The sequence below is a fragment of the Meriones unguiculatus genome, chromosome 14, assembly GCF_030254825.1.
Source record: "Meriones unguiculatus strain TT.TT164.6M chromosome 14, Bangor_MerUng_6.1, whole genome shotgun sequence".
In the NCBI taxonomy this organism is placed as follows: Eukaryota; Metazoa; Chordata; class Mammalia; order Rodentia; family Muridae; genus Meriones; species Meriones unguiculatus.
Window position 1 is genome coordinate 85,517,640 of NC_083361.1, and position 8,991 is coordinate 85,526,630.

The 8,991-nt window shown below is 44.4% G+C and overlaps 1 long non-coding RNA gene across 1 annotated transcript; it reads left to right on the plus strand.

Annotated features, from left to right (window-relative positions):
* Nucleotides 1–317: 317 nt before the first annotated feature.
* Nucleotides 318–8,478, plus strand: LOC132647266 (uncharacterized). Its single transcript, XR_009585640.1, has 2 exons — nucleotides 318–2,157; nucleotides 7,637–8,478. It is a non-coding gene; the product is annotated as an uncharacterized LOC132647266 (long non-coding RNA).
* The last annotated feature ends 513 nt before the right edge of the window (nucleotides 8,479–8,991 follow it).

Genomic DNA, 8,991 nt, shown 5'->3' on the forward strand with positions numbered 1-8,991 from the left:
AGACTGCAGAGAAGGGATTGTGGTGTCAGTGGAGGCCGCCAGAGCAGCCTCGGGAGGGCTGAGCCCTGATCAATCAATAATGGCATGGTGGGCAGCTCACCTAACTCTTAGACACCTCGGGGGCCTACAGGTAGCGCCTGCTGACTCCCAGTGGCTCTTGGATCTCCATCTAAATGTCGTTTCCTCTGGAAGGCGGAGTGAACAAGCACACAGTTATGCTGGCTACAGGCTGCACACCCAGTAGATACGACAGATTTTCACCTTTACAATTTTTTGTTTTATTTTACGTGTGTGTTTTGCCACATGTATGTCTGTGCGCCATGTGCACTCAGCACAGTGCCCACAGAAGCCAGAAGAGGTCACTGCACACCTGGGGAACTGGAGTTACAATGATTGTGTGCCATCATGTGGGTGCTGGGAACCAACCCTAGACCAGCATTCTTAACTCCAGCCCCAAATTCAGACATTTAGAAAACAATCCAGGAGAGGCCCACCAGCAGCAGGAGCCACTACGTTTCAAAAGTGTGTAGTGGAGACTTGGAAGAGAACGAGAAGTGGAACAATGTGTGCAGGGTTGTCCCTGCCCCTCAGTGGCCGCAGCACCTCACCTGGGCAGCCCAGTGGTAGAGCTGGCCCTGGTGGTGAAGACAAAGGTGAGATGTCTCTGCCAGCTGTCCTTGCCAGCTGGGGCACTTGGTGAGCGAGGAGGGAGCAATGCGGGAGAGCTCACCCTGGTGGTAAGGGTATGGGAGACTTGGTGGGCTAACCAACTTCAGCTTTGAGGTGGCTTGCCCCAACACTGTAGCTTCCACAATGACATATTTTGGGGCTTTTGTTGTTGTTGGTTTGGTTTGGTTTATTTTTGGGGGGAGAGGAGGGCAGATATGAAGGGACGAAGAGATGAGTGGGATTGAGGTACATAATGTAAAATTCACAAAGAACCAATAAAAAGTTAAACACACACACACACATACAGAGAATTTAGACAGTTGGACCTCAAGGATTTTGAGAGGCAGTATCCCTGCTGAAAATCCTTTCCCATTACTTTAGTGCTCCTGCCCAAGTTTGCTTCAGAAGGACTTTTTCTCCTACCACTTCCTATAAATTGCCTGTCTACTATTACACATGCTAGATTGTCAGCTTTGGGAAAACAATCCCATTCGACAGTACCTAAAATGGCATCACCCTAGCACAGGCACGAAATGGTATTTGTTGACTAAATGAGCAAGCTCTCTACCCTGAGAACAGCCATAGCTACAGCCTGTGTTCCAGATCTTGCTTTACCCACTTTGGGTCCTAGTATTTTTAAGGTTTTTGTTTGCTTGCTTTGTTTTTTTTTTTTTTATGTTTGTTTATTTTCTTTGGGGTAGAGTGGGTATACACAAGCCGTGGCACCTGATGGAAGTTAGAAGACAACTTTCCAGAGTCAGTTCTTTTGCTCCTCTCTATTGGCTCCAGGGACGGAACCCATTCCTCAAGCTCACAAGGAGAGTATGCCATGTACTGAGTCACCTTGCCTCCAGTATTCTGGATATAAAACAGAAATAACCCTGCCTTGTCTACCCCAGAAGGTCCTGTGAGAAGCAGCACAGAGAGACCACCTGATAAATTACTCCCAGCAGAAAATAAAAGACTTCTGGGCCAGGCAACACTTTTGGGGGTGTTCTAGAGACAGAAACTTCAAAATATGAAAGACGAACTGATTTTTCACATCAGCAAGGCAGAAGTTGTGCCTGGAGATACAACAGTTTCACGAGGTAGAATTTTTGTTGTTGTTTGTTTTGAGACGAGAGCCTTCTATAGCTCAGGTTGGCCTCAAACAAGGATGGCTTGAACTCCTGCTCCTCCTGCATCTGCTTTCCCAGTCCTGGGGTTCTGGGTGTATACCACTCTCAACAATTGTGTTCGTATTCTTGCCTCATCCCCACACGTCTGTCCTCCTCCCAACACACCTGCCTCTCTTTTCCGAGTCTCAGCCTACAGTTGCAGGCTGGCTTCTTCAGCACGGAAAGGGACATGACTGCTAGTAGCTTCTGGCTTCATCTTCAAGTTTTATTATCAGAGAGACTGGACCCTTATTTACAATTGACAAAGACTGCTCTTCCTCCCCCTGGTTTGAAGTGTTCATCCTCTTGCCCAGGCTGAGGAGATGACAAGGTTAGTATGTGCCTGTGTGTGCAGGCAGAGGAGAATCGGTGTTATAAATGAAGGTGGGTACTGCTGGAGGCAGAAAGGGGAGGCACTCTGCCTACAGGGTTAATGTTCACGGCAGTGTTCAAGACCATCCTCCATCCAGTTACTGAAATAGCACCATGGACAATCAACTCTCTGTGGTTTGGGCCCTGTTCCTACAAGATCCTTTTTCCGGTATGTCTTCCCAGAGCTCCCTGTGACAGAAGAGCAGACGGCAGACAGGAAATCGCGTGATAGCACACCATGCTGTCCTCCACAAGCCTTCACTAAGGTTTGAAGCACATCTAGAAAAGGTAGCCTCCATTCTGGAGTTGGTAGCTAGTGAGTTCCTCTGATCAACATCAGACACTGCATTCCCCTGAGTTTTGTTCAGTCTGTGGCTCAAGCACCAATGTTGCTGAACTGCCAGCCTAGGCTATTCGACGCTGTGTGTCTGGCTGCTTTGATTTCCAAGCCATAGCATCCCTTTCTTGCCTTTTTATTCCAAACAGTTCAACCTACACAGCTTACAGTTGGAGAGACCAAAGTCTCTGAGAGGGAAATTCTTATTCCAAATCACATAAGAAGGAGCTTGTGGCTAAGCCGAGATCAGATATTAGGTTACAGAGAGCTTGACTTCCCCACCACCCTTCCCTTTGTTCTTCTGCACTTTAGTGAACTGGGGGATGAGCCATCTCTTAACCTCACACCTTCCCTTTCCTTTGTCTTTCTGGGTCATTTCACAATGTTACTATTCATTCACCTTGGGCCTCTCCTCCACTAGCCTTTGTCTTATGTTCTGACGGCAGGAATGAAATTCCAATACCAGAGGCCCCGTCCTACTTCTGCAGAGTTAACTATCACCATTACTCTGCAACAGGGTTTGGGTCAAGAATACTTCCTATAAATAAGCCTACAGTGCCCTATACTCCCCTCAGCCAAAGATTTTCTATGCTTTACAGTTCCTACCAATTTGCGTTGTCTCTTTTCTTTACACAACTGAAATTTCTATTTCCTCTTATCCCTATTTCCTCCAGGGCCAAGCAAAGGGCCCAGCACATGACAAATGTTTCATAACTATTTGTTGAATAAAAGACAAGGTTTTTGACTCCCTGGCCTTTAATTATTTACAGTTGTAGATCACAGTGGTACTCAAATAGCAATAAAAACGTGAACTACTTTATTGGCAAGCATCTAATCTAAGTGCTAAAGACTTTTTTATCCAAAGAGCACTATAAGGTAAGCCTTCTCCGCTCTGACACAAAGATGAGAAAGAACAGTGTAGTGCGGGGAGAGAGGAAAGCCATGAATGAGGACTCAATGAATGTGTACTCATAGACATGGACACTGCCCTGTTAAGGACCCAAAGCCTCAGGCCCAGGAAGGAGTGGCAAAGCCCCCCCCCACACCCCGGGGTGTGACTCCAAGGGACCCGGCAAAGCCTTCCTTTAGCCCATGGATGGATATTGATAGTGCACATGTGCAGAAAATGTCCACCATTGCTTTCTGCCCTTGACCACCACCATGTTTATGATCTGAAGACTGCTCCTCTGAGGAGACACCGCCCATCCAGATTAGCTAAGCCAGTTAATCTTTGAGCCAGCTGTACACAATCATCCTGACTCCTTGTTTGTCTGAACATAATAACCTGCCTCCTTGTTTAGCTGTGTGCAATAACCCTGCTCCCTGTTCTACTTCAGATAATAAACACCTGCACTTTCAGAATGCTTCAGCTTCTCCAGCAGCTGATCCTAGTTCCTCGGTGTGCCTGTGTGTCTACCTGTCTGTCTTTTCTTTATTCCCTCACCACCCTAGTCAGGCCAAGTCACTGGAGGCCTGTGATAACTGTCTATCCACAAAGGTTTCCCACACTGTTAAATATTCATAAGATTTGTGCTTCTGCCACAAGTAAACATCATTGGAAGAAATGAATGCTGCCTTGGGATGTTGCCTCCTCTATGATAGGCTAGAACTCTAACCTGTTCCTGCCCAATCTATGTGGAGCCCGTGTCTTGAGTAATTGTCAGCCTCTATGCTGTTTTACTTGTATTACATCATTTCTAACCAGTCTTTGTAGAAGGTTCTTCTTTTTTTCCTCTCCAGACAGGGGTTCTCTATATAGTCCTGGCTGTCCTGGAACTTACTCTCTAGACAGGGCTGACCTCAAACTCAGAGATCCATCTGCCTCTGCTCCCAAGTGCTGGGATTAAAGATGTGTGACACCACTGCCCAACTTAAAAGAATCTATTTTTTTTTATTATCACTTAGCAGATGGCAATAACAAAGTACATGAGGCCCTGTGACTTGCCCAAAGTCACAGAGCTATTGAATGCTTGGGCTAGGGTTTAAAACTACCCTTTTCTATGCTATATGACTCTTCTTTTGACAATTTCTTTTTCTAGAAAAAAAACCTTTACCTTGCTTGGGCTAACCTACTGTTTTCCAGACATATCTTGGGTCATTTCCATTTCATGGATTTAGTAATGTAATTTTATTAAGAATTCAAGGAGCCATATATGGTGGTGTATACCTATAATCCCAGAATTTGGGAGGCAGAGGCAGGCAGATCTCAGTAAGTTCAAGGCTAGCCTGATCCATATATTGAGTGCCAGGCTAGTTTTGACTATACAATGAGACTCTGTCTCAAAAAAAAAAAAAAATCTAAAAGAGATTTAAATATTATCACATCTCTCATGTTTTAAAATTTTATTTGTGTATTTTGTTGAATGTATATAAATGTATATAAATGTTTTGTATATATAAATGCATGTACTATATGTATACCTAGTGCCATTGGAGGTCAGAAGAGGGGATCAGATTCCCCGGAACTAGATTCAAGGATGGTTGTGAGCTACCATATGGGTGCTAGAATATGAATCTGGGTTCTTTGCAAGAAGTGCTTTTACTTTATAATTGCAGAACCCAAGTTTATTTACTGGTTATGAAGCTGGAGATGAAAGATATAGTTACCCCTGAACTGTTTTGGTTCTATGTGATAAGGCATTACATAAGATTAATGGGAGCCACTGGGTACTCAAAGCATGTTAACCTAGGATAGTAGGTCAAAAAGTGTGTGTGTGTGTGTGTGTGTGTGTGTGTGTGTGTGTGTGTAATATTTTTTATGAAAATATGTAGGCTAGGTCCCTTCCTTCCCTGCCTGATCAGCTGCAGAATACCACAGGGCTAAGGGAGAAGTATTTGGAGAATGTTCCAGAGAGAATCACCACAGCCTTACACTAGGATTATTTATTGTAATCTGCAGCTGTGTCCAGCCACAGGGAGGAGGCATCATTGTCCATGCTTCCACTTTATCCTGATTACTGCAGGCTTATTTTTCTTAAATTAAACCAGCTTAGCATTTTCTCAAAGTGGTGTATTCCTCTCTAGCTGACATCAAAATTCAAACATGTCTTAAACTCTCCACAGTCTATTACAAATCTTATGTTGCCAACTTTACTAACACTATTAGCATTTTCTTCAAGACCTTTATCCTTCTTAAAGCCAACTGACAGAAGTCCTTCACATTGGTAGGTGTATGTACAATGCTTTAAAGATAGCACAATAAATGCTGCAACCTCTAGTTGCACAGAAGTCCAATATCCCTGTGATATTTCACACTAGTGGTCTAGTGTGTCTAGAACCAAAAAGTGCTCACCAAAAGTACTTACCAAGTGTTTTCAACTAACTTTATTAGAATTATTGTGCTTTTGGTTCTTTGCCAGGGGAGTGGAAAAAAGCTTCAAGCCACTGTAACTCTGGCTTTTAGCAGCTCAAGGGAAATCCCTTAAGAAAAGCAAAAGGGCTAACACCTTAGGGAGGTTGTTAACAATCTAGTATTTTCAAACCAGCTGGGAGTGTTTAATTTGTTCACTAAAAGGAGCAACACGGTCTCCAGAGTATGGTCGGAACAATGCTGCTTTGCCTATAGGTAGTAATAGTGTATTGAACACTTAAAATATTCTTAGCACACTAAAACAAGGGCTCTAGAAAGAGCAACTGGGGGCTGGGGAGATGGTCCACTCAGCAAGGTGCCTAGTGGCCAAGGATGAGGATGTAAGTTTCTTCCCTAGATCCTCAACAAAAGATCATGTGTGTACTCTCAGTGCTGGGGGAGGCACACCTAGACAGATCGCCGGGGTTTACTGCCTGGTCAGCCAGTCTAGCTTACTTGGTGAGCTCCAGGCCAATAGGACACGCTGACTCAAAAACTGAGGTGAACAGCTCCATAGGTAGATATATACACATGAATACCCAAACACACATGAACACACATGCACACGTGTGCACACACATGCACACATATACACACAAAACAAAAAGGAGCATTTTCATTTATGTTACGCTTTATAGTTTACAAAATGTTTTCTTGTCTCTCCTCTTGCCAGGTAGACAGATAGTATTAGCACTGATTTTTCAAAAGCTAAATGGTAATTGTGTCAGTTTCAGAAGAATAGTTTTCAGAAATCAGAATTATGGACATGTCCAGGGTCACACAGATAATCAGTGCAGAGCTCTGATTAGTCCCATGATACTCCTAGAAGAGAAGGGAAAATTACATAACTAGTTTAAGCTGGAAATTATCTACTGGCTTATGTAGCCGGTAAACTATGAGAGACACGGTCATCTTCCTAACATCCGTTCCGTTTCCTGTTGGTAGTTCTCCTGATTTTCCTTATCATCCTCCAAGCTACATCCCTGCTGTGGAGCTCAGGTGCTTCTGAGACAGTGACTTCACCCCTACCCAGAGCCCCAGAACTTAGAGCTCAGACTTACACCAATTAGCATAATTCTACTTCCTTGCCTTGGTTACTTGCTCAAGAAAGCATGTGATTTGATCTATGCCAATGAAAAGCAAAGGAAGTTTTGCCAAGGGTGTTGGGAAAGAACACCCTAACTGAGTATCTGGAAATAAATATTTGTTTCCCATTAAATGTACAGCTGCTTATTTATACCTTGATAGAAAACACCCTTATAGTGAGGGCTTTGATGGCACTGTCTGAAGGTACTCTGCAGTCAGCCTGTCTCTGGAGCTCCACAGGCTTCTTTGTCTTCAGACTTCCAGTGGGGGTGGAAGGAAGGTAGCCTGGGGACGAGTTCTGCACAGTTCAATAATCTCTGACAATGCCATCCAAAACCCCATTTACCATCTCTGCAGCTAGTCATAGCCTATCTTATACAGTTTCATAAGGTATGAAATGACTCTAGTGCAGCCTTCCATCAAGTCCCAGAAAATTCCACTCAAACATTAATGGGCCTCCTCTTACTTGCCTGAATGCCACAGAGTATTCAGTTCACAGTAATAAAATGATGCCGTAATCTAATAATAACTCCAGGAAGTGGAAAAGAAAGGTTGTAGAAACCAGGACCGTGGGACTGGCATCGGGGTCTCCACGATAACAGACTTGTTTACTCTTTCCATCTTGCATTCTTTCCATTCTCTTCAACCCTTTTTTATTATCTGCAGGAATTTGATCACCTGCCATTCATATTGACGTGGGTCTCACTAGGAAAGAGAAGCCTTTCAGACTGGATAGCATGAGGAGGGTCTAATAAAGAGACAAACTTTATTTAAGGGTAAAAATACCACAAAGACCTGTGTCCTGAAGCGAGAAGGAGCCTGCTGGGGAGACACGGCCATTTATGAGCCTGGAGGGAGCAAGGATGAGCGGGAGCCCAAACTGCTGATGGACAAGGCTGCATACAGAGGGTTAGCAGACAAGGGATGATGAGACAGCAATCCAGCCTCTGCGTGCACCTCACTCCTGTAATTGCCGGCATTCTCCACGGCCGCACCACCACGGGGCGCCCAAATTGAAGGAAGCCTGTGGAGAAACCCCACACAGGACAACCTTCCACGCACAGCGTGGGCTGGAGGAGGGGCAGGTGGAAGGCATCCTGTCCACTAAGGCCAGCAAGCTCTGCAGAACGAGGACATTTCTTTCCCAGAACAAGTGAAGTGTCCACTCAAGAAAGGGCCCTGGCCCTATTAGAGCAGGGGATCACTTCTTAGATCAACTCTATACGCATGTAAGCAACTTCTTACTCTCAACAAATCGCCTATAGGATTGAACTGCAAAGTGTCCAGTGCATGGAGGTTTACCATGTATGACACATAGGTGTCATCAAAGAACACACTGACTATTTGAATGTTACCTAGTTTTCCACTGACCCTTTGGGCTACCAAAAAGCATAAGAAGTCAATGGGAGCTATGTTACAATGTACATATTTGGTTTTTTAAATTAAATTATAAGTGCCTTGTAATTTGTTGTAATTAATGTTTGTTGTAATAAAAATGTTAGGTTATATATTTTATTGCTTCTTTTTTCCACTTTATTTATTTATTACAATTTACTCACTTTGTATCCCTATTGCAGCCCCTCCTTCCTCTCCTCCCAGTCCCACCCACCCTCCCTCTTCTCCCCTATGCCCTTTCCCTAGTCCCCTGATAGGGGAGGACCTCCTACCCTTATATTTGACCCTAGCCTATCAGGTCTCATCAAGGCTGGCTGTATCATATTCCTCTGTGGCCTGGCAAGGCTGTACCCCCCAGGGGGAGGTGATCAGAGAACCAACCACTGAGTTCATATCAGAGACAAGACCCTGTGCCCCTTACCCACTTGGAAACTGAGCAGCCTATGGCTTCCACTGAACAGGAGGTCTAAGTCCTCTCCATGCATGGTCTTTGGTTGGAGTATCAGTCTCTGCAGGCCCCCCTGGGCCCAGGTTTTTTGGCTCTGTTGTGGTGGAGTACAGCTTCTTTTTTAAAATATTTATTTATTTATTTTGTGTGCAATGTTGTTTTGCCTGCACGTATGTCT